Raw genomic sequence first — 15595 nt, 5'->3', positions numbered from 1 at the left:
TATTAACAATTTCACAGTATTGCCCATTGGTGGCAGTTGACTTCATACCTATCCCAACAAGTTGGCGTGGTTCCCAAAAACATTTATGATGTAGGAACAGGAGGGTGTCAGTGATGGCTGAGGGTGGGAAGAGAAGCTTGTACTCTTCACAGCCTGTCAGGGGATCTTCTCTGTGGAGTGGCAGGAACACGGTCCCTTCAAACAGGAGCTGTGGATTCTCTGAAAATAAAAGACATCAAGTATTAAGGTATTCCCATCAATATTTTTTATACAAGGTCTTTCAGTAAGACTATTTTACCTGACATGGTAGCCCATATGCCTGTGATTTTCACCGGTTGCCTGTGGTTCCTGTCTTCACCAAGTAGGGTTGAGTTGGGTTGGCATTGTCTCCACATTTTTTTCTTTTTGTGGGTGCAGCTTTGTGGGTGCAGCACTGGCCAGAGAAGTCATTACACATCCTCTCCACCACCTCCTTCACCACCTCATCCTTGAACTACCAGAGAGAGGAGGAGGAGGAGAGAGACATAAGGAGGAGAGAGACATAAGGAGGAGAGAGACATAAGGAGGAGAGAGAGAGACATGAGGAGGAGAGGAGGAGAGAGACATAAGGAGGAGAGAGACATAAGGAGGAGAGAGAGAGACATGAGGAGGAGAGGAGGAGAGAGACATAAGGAGGAGAGAGACATGAGGAGGAGAGAGAGACATGAGGAGGAGAGAGAGACATGAAAGTGAGAGAGGAGGAGAGAGACATGAGAGTGAGAGAGGAGGAGAGAGAGACATGAGGGTGAGAGAGGAGGAGAGAGACATGAGAGTGAGAGAGGAGGAGAGAGACATGAGAGTGAGAGAGGAGGAGAGAGACATGAGGAGGAGAGAGAGACATGAGGAGGAGAGGAGGAGGAGAGAGAGACATAAGGGTGAGAGAGGAGGAGAGAGAGAAAATCATATTGGGCCAGAATAAAAAAAAAGATATATGGTCTGACAGACAGTACATATCATCTTCACCAATCATGTGTAAATCTGAAACATTTGACAATCACCCATAACTAGCGCACTCTCCATAATGGACTAATGGGTGGATTCATACATGAATGAATGAATGAATAAAGGATTAATTGAGTGGAGAGGCAGAGGGATAGGATAGGGCTTTCACACCGGCAAAGAACCGTGCCGAATACACGGTGCTGTAAGCTTTTCGTTCCTCCACGTTACCGAGGAGAGGCGCGTGCAGTGGCCGAGGAGAGTGTACTATTTTCGGATAGACATATATGCATGCTCTCGGGGTTCAAAACATTACTTCCCGGGGTGCCAGAATGATGCCTGATGGCTCAAACTGACCGTATACTGATGGTGGAGTTATCCAGCATAGTCTTGTATTTTTACCACCTTCCTAGCCGGTGTTAGCCGGTGTTATTCGCGGACAAAGACGGTGCCCGGGATACACTCTTTGCGGGTTAATAACGTCGCCTTACCGGGGCTTACGGTGAAAATTCAAATGTGTCCGGACAGGGGAGAGGACAGGGAATGTAAATCACTTTGAATGGAGTCGATTGGAGACCCCCATCGATGTCGACACTGCTCGGAGTGAAAAGAACTAGCTAACGCGCTAACTAGCATGCTTCGTGAAGGACATTGCTTCATTTACACAGAAATACTTTGACTTATTAAAATATTAAATATTAATATCAAAATGACTTAGTTACTCACTCGTTTTGAAGGCTAGAGTCTGATCGCTCTTCTGCTCAGCTCGCTCTGTGCTGAAGGCGTGACTGTCTTCATTCAAACAGTCAAACCTCTGTGCTGAAGGCGGGACAAACAGTCAAACCGGTATCTGATTGGGATGTCTATACTCGGCTCTGCCATCTGATTGGTGTAGTGAGTATGGACACTGTCATCTGATTGGCGTAGCGAGTATGGACACTGTCAATCACAACGCGTAGTGAGTATGGACATTGCACGACGATAGACTCGGCTTCTAGTCAAATGAGTGTGCAACAGCGCCGCCACTCTCCCTGTATTCAATGTCGGCATTGCAGCCGGGTGTCTCACGGTCCTCTCGACTCTCACTCACAAACAAGGAACGACACATTAAAGAAAACACATTGAATCCATTTGGCCGATGCGTCTGAACACTATTCGTTATACTGGCGGATATACAGTGTTCTTGCTTAGTTTAAGATCTCAGATGGACTGTAAAATATGCTGTAGCTGTACATGTTATATATGCCGCAATGCATGATGGGGAAATGACTGAGCCACACCGTGGACAAGTAGTTTGTGCACCACAGTCACTTGCCCACGACCGACGTGTACAACTCATACTTACCTGGCAAGGGAGACACCATGATCAAGAAGGTGGTTCACCATGGGCGAGGCTCAGCCATTGCACATTCGGCTGTACTGACCCCATCGAATTTCTCAAATGTAGAAATCTCGATTGCATAATTTCTGGTAGTGGGGGACTGCGTTCGCGCTCTCCCCTGATAAATTGTACAAAGTAAAGATCTGGCCTGGGTTGCACCAATTTGGCGTAAGTTATTAACTAAAGGGGGTCCGTCGTATCGGAGTGCAATTGTTGAAGACGTGATTGGATAATAGTCCATAGACAGTCGCACCACCTGACGTGGGAGGTTCAAGGAAGAAAAGGGAGGTGACATTGACCGTGAGTGACAGATGAGATCTCCTACATACCAAGTAGCCATGTGTTACTAAGTGCCCTATGGCTTAATCACTGGTACAAACAATAACAATAACAGACTTAGCGATGTTATTGGACTGATTTTCCTGCTTGGAAATACAGCTTATTTGATCAAAAGTATACTTGTGCTTTGTCTTTTCCTAAATGCCATTTATTTACATTTATTCACATGTTATTGGACTGATTTTCCTGCATGGAAATACAGCTTATTTTATCAAAAGTATACTTGTGTGAGAGTGCTTTGTCTTTTCCTAAATGCCATTTATTTACATTTATTCACACAGAAATATGAAGATGTCTTAAGATGTCTTGAGATGTCTTGGAAATATGAAGAACACAATGAATGTCATAGTATTGTCTCAGCATTTTATTATTTAAAAAACAACATACACAAATACATAATCATACTGTGGATTACTAATTGATAAAGACATTTACAGGAAATTGCAGGAACTATTATAAATAGGAACAAAATGATTATGTGTACAACATTATTATATGAACAAAATTCTTATATGTACAAAACATTTTGTAGGTAGGACACTATTGGACCTCGGCCCAAATCTAGTACTGAACCTGACCCCCCATGCTAAACCATTTGGAAGTACAGTATACTAGGACTCCAATTCAGACACACTGGGGGGCTGTCACAAATCTACTAACTCTAATTATGTCAAATACAAATAAATAAATAAACAAGAATGTGTTGTGTAACAACTCCCCCAAGATTCCCCTCCACCACAGAGAGACTAAACTGTCCTTCTGAAAGAGACTACACTGACATCCTCCATCCCAGACAGACTACAATGACCACCATCACAGTGTGACATGGGAGAGTTACTCCATATGAGCGTGGAGAAACCTATTCTTCAGGTAGCATGTGTTCCTGATGTTGTGGACTACTCTTTTATCAACAATTTCACAGTATTGCCCATTGGTGGCAGTTGACTTCATACCTAGCCCAACAAGTTGGCGTGGTTCCCAAAAACATTTATGATGTAGGAACAGGAGGGTGTCAGTGATGGCTGAGGGTGGGAAGAGAAGCTTGTACTCTTCACAGCCTGTCAGGGGATCTTCTCTGTGGAGTGGCAGGAACACGGTCCCTTCAAACAGGAGCTGTGGATTCTCTGAAAATAAAAGACATCAAGTATTAAGGTATTCCCATCAATATTTTTTATACAAGGTCTTTCAGTAAGACTATTTTACCTGACATGCTAGCCCATATGCCTGTGATTTTCACCGGTTGCCTGTGGTTCCTGTCTTCACCAAGTAGGGTTGAGTTGGGTTGGCATTGTCTCCACATTTTTTTCTTTTTGTGGGTGCAGCTTTGTGGGTGCAGCACTGGCCAGAGAAGTCATTACACATCCTCTCCACCACCTCCTTCACCACCTCATCCTTGAACTACCAGAGAGAGGAGGAGGAGGAGAGAGACATAAGGAGGAGAGAGACATAAGGAGGAGAGAGACATAAGGAGGAGAGAGAGACATGAGGAGGAGAGGAGGAGAGAGACATAAGGAGGAGAGAGACATAAGGAGGAGAGAGAGAGACATGAGGAGGAGAGGAGGAGAGAGACATAAGGAGGAGAGAGACATGAGGAGGAGAGAGAGACATGAGGAGGAGAGAGAGACATGAGAGTGAGAGAGGAGGAGAGAGACATGAGAGTGAGAGAGGAGGAGAGAGACATGAGAGTGAGAGAGGAGGAGAGAGAGACATGAGTGAGAGAGGAGGAGAGAGAGACATGAGGGTGAGAGAGGAGGAGAGAGACATGAGAGTGAGAGAGGAGGAGAGAGAGACATGAGAGTGAGAGAGGAGGAGAGAGACATGAGGAGGAGAGAGAGACATGAGGAGGAGAGGAGGAGAGAGAGACATAAGGGTGAGAGAGGAGGAGAGAGAGAAAATCATATTGGGCCAGAATAAAAAAAAAGATATATGGTCTGACAGACAGTACATATCATCTTCACCAATCATGTGTAAATCTGAAACATTTGACAATCACCCATAACTAGCGCACTGTCCATAATGGACTAATGGGTGGATTCATACATGAATGAATGAATGAATAAAGGATTAATTGAGTGGAGAGGCAGAGGGATAGGATAGGGCTTTCACACCGGCAAAGAACCGTGCCGAATACACGGTGCTGTAAGCTTTTCGTTCCTCCACGTTACCGAGGAGAGGCGCGTGCAGTGGCCGAGGAGAGTGTACTATTTTCGGATAGACATATATGCATGCTCTCGGGGTTCAAAACATTACTTCCCGGGGTGCCAGAATGATGCCTGATGGCTCAAACTGACCGTATACTGATGGTGGAGTTATCCAGCATAGTCTTGTATTTTTACCACCTTCCTAGCCGGTGTTAGCCGGTGTTATTCGCGGACAAAGACGGTGCCCGGGATACACTCTTTGCGGGTTAATAACGTCGCCTTACCGGGGCTTACGGTGAAAATTCAAATGTGTCCGGACAGGGGAGAGGACAGGGAATGTAAATCACTTTGAATGGAGTCGATTGGAGACCCCCATCGATGTCGACACTGCTCGGAGTGAAAAGAAATAGCTAACGCGCTAACTAGCATGCTTCGTGAAGGACATTGCTTCATTTACACAGAAATACTTTGACTTATTAAAATATTAAATATTAATATCAAAATGACTTAGTTACTCACTCGTTTTGAAGGCTAGAGTCTGATCGCTCTTCTGCTCAGCTCGCTCTGTGCTGAAGGCGTGACTGTCTTCATTCAAACAGTCAAACCTCTGTGCTGAAGGCGGGACAAACAGTCAAACCGGTATCTGATTGGGATGTCTATACTCGGCTCTGCCATCTGATTGGTGTAGCGAGTATGGACACTGTCATCTGATTGGCGTAGCGAGTATGGACACTGTCAATCACAACGCGTAGTGAGTATGGACATTGCACGACGATAGACTCGGCTTCTAGTCAAATGAGTGTGCAACAGCGCCGCCACTCTCCCTGTGTTCAATGTCGGCATTGCAGCCGGGTGTCTCACGGTCCTCTCGACTCTCACTCACAAACAAGGAACGACACATTAAAGAAAACACATTGAATCCATTTGGCCGATGCGTCTGAACTCTATTCGTTATACTGGCGGATATACAGTGTTCTTGCTTAGTTTAAGATCTCAGATGGACTGTAAAATATGCTGTAGCTGTACATGTTATATATGCCGCAATGCATGATGGGGAAATGACTGAGCCACACCGTGGACACGTAGTTTGTGCACCACAGTCACTTGCCCACGACCGACGTGTACAACTCATACTTACCTGGCAAGGGAGACACCATGATCAAGAAGGTGGTTCACCATGGGCGAGGCTCAGCCATTGCACATTCGGCTGTACTGACCCCATCGAATTTCTCAAATGTAGAAATCTCGATTGCATAATTTCTGGTAGTGGGGGACTGCGTTCGCGCTCTCCCCTGATAAATTGTACAAAGGAAAGATCTGGCCTGGGTTGCACCAATTTGGCGTAAGTCATTACTAAAGGGGGTCCGTCGTATCGGAGTGCAATTGTTGAAGACGTGTTGGATAATAGTCCATAGACAGTCGCACCACCTGACGTGGGAGGTTCAAGGAAGAAAAGGGAGGTGACATTGACCGTGAGTGACAGATGAGATCTCCTACATACCAAGTATGTGTTACTAAGTGCCCTATGGCTTAATCACTGGTACAAACAATAACAATAACAGACTTAGCGATGTTATTGGACTGATTTTCCTGCTTGGAAATACAGCTTATTTGATCAAAAGTATACTTGTGCTTTGTCTTTTCCTAAATGCCATTTATTTACATTTATTCACATGTTATTGGACTGATTTTCCTGCATGGAAATACAGCTTATTTTATCAAAAGTATACTTGTGTGAGAGTGCTTTGTCTTTTCCTAAATTCCATTTATTTACATTTATTCACACAGAAATATGAAGATGTCTTAAGATGTCTTGAGATGTCTTGGAAATATGAAGAACACAATGAATGTCATAGTATTGTCTCAGCATTTTATTATTTAAAAAACAACATACACAAATACATAATCATACTGTGGATTACTAATTGATAAAGACATTTACAGGAAATTGCAGGAACTATTATAAATAGGAACAAAATGATTATGTGTACAACATTATTATATGAACAAAATTATTATATGTACAAAACCTTTTGTAGGTAGGACACTATTGGACCTCGGCCCAAATCTAGTACTGAACCTGACCCCCCATGCTAAACCATTTGGAAGTACAGTATACTAGGACTCCAATTCAGACACACTGGGGGGCTGTCACAAATCTACTAACTCTAATTATGTCAAATACAAATAAATAAATAAACAAGAATGTGTTGTGTAACAACTCCCCCAAGATTCCCCTCCACCACAGAGAGACTAAACTGTCCTTCTGAAAGAGACTACACTGACATCCTCCATCCCAGACAGACTACAATGACCACCATCACAGTGTGACATGGGAGAGTTACTCCATATGAGAGTGGAGAAACCTATTCTTCAGGTAGCATGTGTTCCTGATGTTGTGGACTACTCTTTTATTAACAATTTCACAGTATTGCCCATTGGTGGCAGTTGACTTCATACCTATCCCAACAAGTTGGCGTGGTTCCCAAAAACATTTATGATGTAGGAACAGGAGGGTGTCAGTGATGGCTGAGGGTGGGAAGAGAAGCTTGTACTCTTCACAGCCTGTCAGGGGATCTTCTCTGTGGAGTGGCAGGAACACGGTCCCTTCAAACAGGAGCTGTGGATTCTCTGAAAATAAAAGACATCAAGTATTAAGGTATTCCCATCAATATTTTTTATACAAGGTCTTTCAGTAAGACTATTTTACCTGACATGGTAGCCCATATGCCTGTGATTTTCACCGGTTGCCTGTGGTTCCTGTCTTCACCAAGTAGGGTTGAGTTGGGTTGGCATTGTCTCCACATTTTTTTCTTTTTGTGGGTGCAGCTTTGTGGGTGCAGCACTGGCCAGAGAAGTCATTACACATCCTCTCCACCACCTCCTTCACCACCTCATCCTTGAACTACCAGAGAGAGGAGGAGGAGGAGAGAGACATAAGGAGGAGAGAGACATAAGGAGGAGAGAGACATAAGGAGGAGAGAGAGAGACATGAGGAGGAGAGGAGGAGAGAGACATAAGGAGGAGAGAGACATAAGGAGGAGAGAGAGAGACATGAGGAGGAGAGGAGGAGAGAGACATAAGGAGGAGAGAGACATGAGGAGGAGAGAGAGACATGAGGAGGAGAGAGAGACATGAAAGTGAGAGAGGAGGAGAGAGACATGAGAGTGAGAGAGGAGGAGAGAGACATGAGAGTGAGAGAGGAGGAGAGAGAGACATGAGTGAGAGAGGAGGAGAGAGAGACATGAGGGTGAGAGAGGAGGAGAGAGACATGAGAGTGAGAGAGGAGGAGAGAGACATGAGAGTGAGAGAGGAGGAGAGAGACATGAGGAGGAGAGAGAGACATGAGGAGGAGAGGAGGAGAGAGAGACATAAGGGTGAGAGAGGAGGAGAGAGAGAAAATCATATTGGGCCAGAATAAAAAAAAAGATATATGGTCTGACAGACAGTACATATCATCTTCACCAATTATGTGTAAATCTGAAACATTTGACAATCACCCATAACTAGCGCACTGTCCATAATGGACTAATGGGTGGATTCATACATGAATGAATGAATGAATAAAGGATTAATTGAGTGGAGAGGCAGAGGGATAGGATAGGGCTTTCACACCGGCAAAGAACCGTGCCGAATACACGGTGCTGTAAGCTTTTCGTTCCTCCACGTTACCGAGGAGAGGCGCGTGCAGTGGCCGAGGAGAGTGTACTATTTTCGGATAGACATATATGCATGCTCTCGGGGTTCAAAACATTACTTCCCGGGGTGCCAGAATGATGCCTGATGGCTCAAACTGACCGTATACTGATGGTGGAGTTATCCAGCATAGTCTTGTATTTTTACCACCTTCCTAGCCGGTGTTAGCCGGTGTTATTCGCGGACAAAGACGGTGCCCGGGATACACTCTTTGCGGGTTAATAACGTCGCCTTACCGGGGCTTACGGTGAAAATTCAAATGTGTCCGGACAGGGGAGAGGACAGGGAATGTAAATCACTTTGAATGGAGTCGATTGGAGACCCCCATCGATGTCGACACTGCTCGGAGTGAAAAGAACTAGCTAACGCGCTAACTAGCATGCTTCGTGAAGGACATTGCTTCATTTACACAGAAATACTTTGACTTATTAAAATATTAAATATTAATATCAAAATGACTTAGTTACTCACTCGTTTTGAAGGCTAGAGTCTGATCGCTCTTCTGCTCAGCTCGCTCTGTGCTGAAGGCGTGACTGTCTTCATTCAAACAGTCAAACCTCTGTGCTGAAGGCGGGACAAACAGTCAAACCGGTATCTGATTGGGATGTCTATACTCGGCTCTGCCATCTGATTGGTGTAGTGAGTATGGACACTGTCATCTGATTGGCGTAGCGAGTATGGACACTGTCAATCACAACGCGTAGTGAGTATGGACATTGCACGACGATAGACTCGGCTTCTAGTCAAATGAGTGTGCAACAGCGCCGCCACTCTCCCTGTATTCAATGTCGGCATTGCAGCCGGGTGTCTCACGGTCCTCTCGACTCTCACTCACAAACAAGGAACGACACATTAAAGAAAACACATTGAATCCATTTGGCCGATGCGTCTGAACACTATTCGTTATACTGGCGGATATACAGTGTTCTTGCTTAGTTTAAGATCTCAGATGGACTGTAAAATATGCTGTAGCTGTACATGTTATATATGCCGCAATGCATGATGGGGAAATGACTGAGCCACACCGTGGACAAGTAGTTTGTGCACCACAGTCACTGGCCCACGACCGACGTGTACAACTCATACTTACCTGGCAAGGGAGACACCATGATCAAGAAGGTGGTTCACCATGGGCGAGGCGCAGCCATTGCACATTCGGCTGTACTGACCCCATCGAATTTCTCAAATGTAGAAATCTCGATTGCATAATTTCTGGTAGTGGGGGACTGCGTTCGCGCTCTCCCCTGATAAATTGTACAAAGTAAAGATCTGGCCTGGGTTGCACCAATTTGGCGTAAGTTATTAACTAAAGGGGGTCCGTCGTATCGGAGTGCAATTGTTGAAGACGTGATTGGATAATAGTCCATAGACAGTCGCACCACCTGACGTGGGAGGTTCAAGGAAGAAAAGGGAGGTGACATTGACCGTGAGTGACAGATGAGATCTCCTACATACCAAGTAGCCATGTGTTACTAAGTGCCCTATGGCTTAATCACTGGTACAAACAATAACAATAACAGACTTAGCGATGTTATTGGACTGATTTTCCTGCTTGGAAATACAGCTTATTTGATCAAAAGTATACTTGTGCTTTGTCTTTTCCTAAATGCCATTTATTTACATTTATTCACATGTTATTGGACTGATTTTCCTGCATGGAAATACAGCTTATTTTATCAAAAGTATACTTGTGTGAGAGTGCTTTGTCTTTTCCTAAATGCCATTTATTTACATTTATTCACACAGAAATATGAAGATGTCTTAAGATGTCTTGAGATGTCTTGGAAATATGAAGAACACAATGAATGTCATAGTATTGTCTCAGCATTTTATTATTTAAAAAACAACATACACAAATACATAATCATACTGTGGATTACTAATTGATAAAGACATTTACAGGAAATTGCAGGAACTATTATACATAGGAACAAAATGATTATGTGTACAACATTATTATATGAACAAAATTATTATATGTACAAAACATTTTGTAGGTAGGACACTATTGGACCTCGGCCCAAATCTAGTACTGAACCTGACCCCCCATGCTAAACCATTTGGAAGTACAGTATACTAGGACTCCAATTCAGACACACTGGGGGGCTGTCACAAATCTACTAACTCTAATTATGTCAAATACAAATAAATAAATAAACAAGAATGTGTTGTGTAACAACTCCCCCAAGATTCCCCTCCACCACAGAGAGACTAAACTGTCCTTCTGAAAGAGACTACACTGACATCCTCCATCCCAGACAGACTACAATGACCACCATCACAGTGTGACATGGGAGAGTTACTCCATATGAGCGTGGAGAAACCTATTCTTCAGGTAGCATGTGTTCCTGATGTTGTGGACTACTCTTTTATCAACAATTTCACAGTATTGCCCATTGGTGGCAGTTGACTTCATACCTATCCCAACAAGTTGGCGTGGTTCCCAAAAACATTTATGATGTAAGAACAGGAGGGTGTCAGTGATGGCTGAGGGTGGGAAGAGAAGCTTGTACTCTTCACAGCCTGTCAGGGGATCTTCTCTGTGGAGTGGCAGGAACACGGTCCCTTCAAACAGGAGCTGTGGATTCTCTGAAAATAAAAGACATCAAGTATTAAGGTATTCCCATCAATATTTTTTATACAAGGTCTTTCAGTAAGACTATTTTACCTGACATGGTAGCCCATATGCCTGTGATTTTCACCGGTTGCCTGTGGTTCCTGTCTTCACCAAGTAGGGTTGAGTTGGGTTGGCATTGTCTCCACATTTTTTTCTTTTTGTGGGTGCAGCTTTGTGGGTGCAGCACTGGCCAGAGAAGTCATTACACATCCTCTCCACCACCTCCTTCACCACCTCATCCTTGAACTACCAGAGAGAGGAGGAGGAGAGAGACATAAGGAGGAGAGAGACATAAGGAGGAGAGAGACATAAGGAGGAGAGAGAGACATGAGGAGGAGAGGAGGAGAGAGACATAAGGAGGAGAGAGACATAAGGAGGAGAGAGAGAGACATGAGGAGGAGAGGAGGAGAGAGACATAAGGAGGAGAGAGACATGAGGAGGAGAGAGAGACATGAGGAGGAGAGAGAGACATGAGAGTGAGAGAGGAGGAGAGAGACATGAGAGTGAGAGAGGAGGAGAGAGAGACATGAGTGAGAGAGGAGGAGAGAGAGACATGAGGGTGAGAGAGGAGGAGAGAGACATGAGGAGGAGAGAGAGACATGAGGAGGAGAGGAGGAGAGAGAGACATAAGGGTGAGAGAGGAGGAGAGAGAGAAAATCATATTGGGCCAGAATAAAAAAAAAGATATATGGTCTGACAGACAGTACATATCATCTTCACCAATCATGTGTAAATCTGAAACATTTGACAATCACCCATAACTAGCGCACTGTCCATAATGGACTAATGGGTGGATTCATACATGAATGAATGAATGAATGAATAAAGGATTAATTGAGTGGAGAGGCAGAGGGATAGGATAGGGCTTTCACACCGGCAAAGAACCGTGCCGAATACATGGTGCTGTAAGCTTTTCGTTCCTCCACGTTACCGAGGAGAGGCGCGTGCAGTGGCCGAGGAGAGTGTACTATTTTCGGATAGACATATATGCATGCTCTCGGGATTCAAAACATTACTTCCCGGGGTGCCAGAATGATGCCTGATGGCTCAAACTGACCGTATACTGATGGTGGAGTTATCCAGCATAGTCTTGTATTTTTACCACCTTCCTAGCCGGTGTTAGCCGGTGTTATTCGCGGACAAAGACGGTGCCCGGGATACACTCTTTGCGGGTTAATAACGTCGCCTTACCGGGGCTTACGGTGAAAATTCAAATGTGTCCGGACAGGGGAGAGGACAGGGAATGTAAATCACTTTGAATGGAGTCGATTGGAGACCCCCATCGATGTCGACACTGCTCGGAGTGAAAAGAACTAGCTAACGCGCTAACTAGCATGCTTCGTGAAGGACATTGCTTCATTTACACAGAAATACTTTGACTTATTAAAATATTAAATATTAATATCAAAATGACTTAGTTACTCACTCGTTTTGAAGGCTAGAGTCTGATCGCTCTTCTGCTCAGCTCGCTCTGTGCTGAAGGCGTGACTGTCTTCATTCAAACAGTCAAACCTCTGTGCTGAAGGCGGGACAAACAGTCAAACCGGTATCTGATTGGGATGTCTATACTCGGCTCTGCCATCTGATTGGTGTAGTGAGTATGGACACTGTCATCTGATTGGCGTAGCGAGTATGGACACTGTCAATCACAACGCGTAGTGAGTATGGACATTGCACGACGATAGACTCGGCTTCTAGTCAAATGAGTGTGCAACAGCGCCGCCACTCTCCCTGTATTCAATGTCGGCATTGCAGCCGGGTGTCTCACGGTCCTCTCGACTCTCACTCACAAACAAGGAACGACACATTAAAGAAAACACATTGAATCCATTTGGCCGATGCGTCTGAACACTATTCGTTATACTGGCGGATATACAGTGTTCTTGCTTAGTTTAAGATCTCAGATGGACTGTAAAATATGCTGTAGCTGTACATGTTATATATGCCGCAATGCATGATGGGGAAATGACTGAGCCACACCGTGGACAAGTAGTTTGTGCACCACAGTCACTGGCCCACGACCGACGTGTACAACTCATACTTACCTGGCAAGGGAGACACCATGATCAAGAAGGTGGTTCACCATGGGCGAGGCGCAGCCATTGCACATTCGGCTGTACTGACCCCATCGAATTTCTCAAATGTAGAAATCTCGATTGCATAATTTCTGGTAGTGGGGGACTGCGTTCGCGCTCTCCCCTGATAAATTGTACAAAGTAAAGATCTGGCCTGGGTTGCACCAATTTGGCGTAAGTTATTAACTAAAGGGGGTCCGTCGTATCGGAGTGCAATTGTTGAAGACGTGATTGGATAATAGTCCATAGACAGTCGCACCACCTGACGTGGGAGGTTCAAGGAAGAAAAGGGAGGTGACATTGACCGTGAGTGACAGATGAGATCTCCTACATACCAAGTAGCCATGTGTTACTAAGTGCCCTATGGCTTAATCACTGGTACAAACAATAACAATAACAGACTTAGCGATGTTATTGGACTGATTTTCCTGCTTGGAAATACAGCTTATTTGATCAAAAGTATACTTGTGCTTTGTCTTTTCCTAAATGCCATTTATTTACATTTATTCACATGTTATTGGACTGATTTTCCTGCATGGAAATACAGCTTATTTTATCAAAAGTATACTTGTGTGAGAGTGCTTTGTCTTTTCCTAAATGCCATTTATTTACATTTATTCACACAGAAATATGAAGATGTCTTAAGATGTCTTGAGATGTCTTGGAAATATGAAGAACACAATGAATGTCATAGTATTGTCTCAGCATTTTATTATTTAAAAAACAACATACACAAATACATAATCATACTGTGGATTACTAATTGATAAAGACATTTACAGGAAATTGCAGGAACTATTATACATAGGAACAAAATGATTATGTGTACAACATTATTATATGAACAAAATTATTATATGTACAAAACATTTTGTAGGTAGGACACTATTGGACCTCGGCCCAAATCTAGTACTGAACCTGACCCCCCATGCTAAACCATTTGGAAGTACAGTATACTAGGACTCCAATTCAGACACACTGGGGGGCTGTCACAAATCTACTAACTCTAATTATGTCAAATACAAATAAATAAATAAACAAGAATGTGTTGTGTAACAACTCCCCCAAGATTCCCCTCCACCACAGAGAGACTAAACTGTCCTTCTGAAAGAGACTACACTGACATCCTCCATCCCAGACAGACTACAATGACCACCATCACAGTGTGACATGGGAGAGTTACTCCATATGAGCGTGGAGAAACCTATTCTTCAGGTAGCATGTGTTCCTGATGTTGTGGACTACTCTTTTATCAACAATTTCACAGTATTGCCCATTGGTGGCAGTTGACTTCATACCTATCCCAACAAGTTGGCGTGGTTCCCAAAAACATTTATGATGTAAGAACAGGAGGGTGTCAGTGATGGCTGAGGGTGGGAAGAGAAGCTTGTACTCTTCACAGCCTGTCAGGGGATCTTCTCTGTGGAGTGGCAGGAACACGGTCCCTTCAAACAGGAGCTGTGGATTCTCTGAAAATAAAAGACATCAAGTATTAAGGTATTCCCATCAATATTTTTTATACAAGGTCTTTCAGTAAGACTATTTTACCTGACATGGTAGCCCATATGCCTGTGATTTTCACCGGTTGCCTGTGGTTCCTGTCTTCACCAAGTAGGGTTGAGTTGGGTTGGCATTGTCTCCACATTTTTTTCTTTTTGTGGGTGCAGCTTTGTGGGTGCAGCACTGGCCAGAGAAGTCATTACACATCCTCTCCACCACCTCCTTCACCACCTCATCCTTGAACTACCAGAGAGAGGAGGAGGAGAGAGACATAAGGAGGAGAGAGACATAAGGAGGAGAGAGACATAAGGAGGAGAGAGAGACATGAGGAGGAGAGGAGGAGAGAGACATAAGGAGGAGAGAGACATAAGGAGGAGAGAGAGAGACATGAGGAGGAGAGGAGGAGAGAGACATAAGGAGGAGAGAGACATGAGGAGGAGAGAGAGACATGAGGAGGAGAGAGAGACATGAGAGTGAGAGAGGAGGAGAGAGACATGAGAGTGAGAGAGGAGGAGAGAGAGACATGAGTGAGAGAGGAGGAGAGAGAGACATGAGGGTGAGAGAGGAGGAGAGAGACATGAGGAGGAGAGAGAGACATGAGGAGGAGAGGAGGAGAGAGAGACATAAGGGTGAGAGAGGAGGAGAGAGAGAAAATCATATTGGGCCAGAATAAAAAAAAAGATATATGGTCTGACAGACAGTACATATCATCTTCACCAATCATGTGTAAATCTGAAACATTTGACAATCACCCATAACTAGCGCACTGTCCATAATGGACTAATGGGTGGATTCATACATGAATGAATGAATGAATGAATAAAGGATTAATTGAGTGGAGAGGCAGAGGGATAGGATAGGGCTTTCA

General features: G+C 44.2%; 1 protein-coding gene across 1 annotated transcript in view; it reads right to left on the bottom strand.

Moving 5' to 3' along the window:
* LOC308152064 (histone H1-like) overlaps positions 1–15595 on the bottom strand; it is a gene marked incomplete at both ends in the record, with an annotated part of 253564 nt that overhangs the window by 61074 nt on the left and 176895 nt on the right. The gene's annotated exons all lie outside the window — the stretch shown is intronic.

Source organism: Nansenia antarctica (assembly GCF_963989245.1).
Source record: "Nansenia antarctica genome assembly, chromosome: 3".
NCBI lineage: Eukaryota > Metazoa > Chordata > Actinopteri > Argentiniformes > Microstomatidae > Nansenia > Nansenia antarctica.
This window is presented reverse-complemented; position numbering and strand designations above follow the sequence as displayed.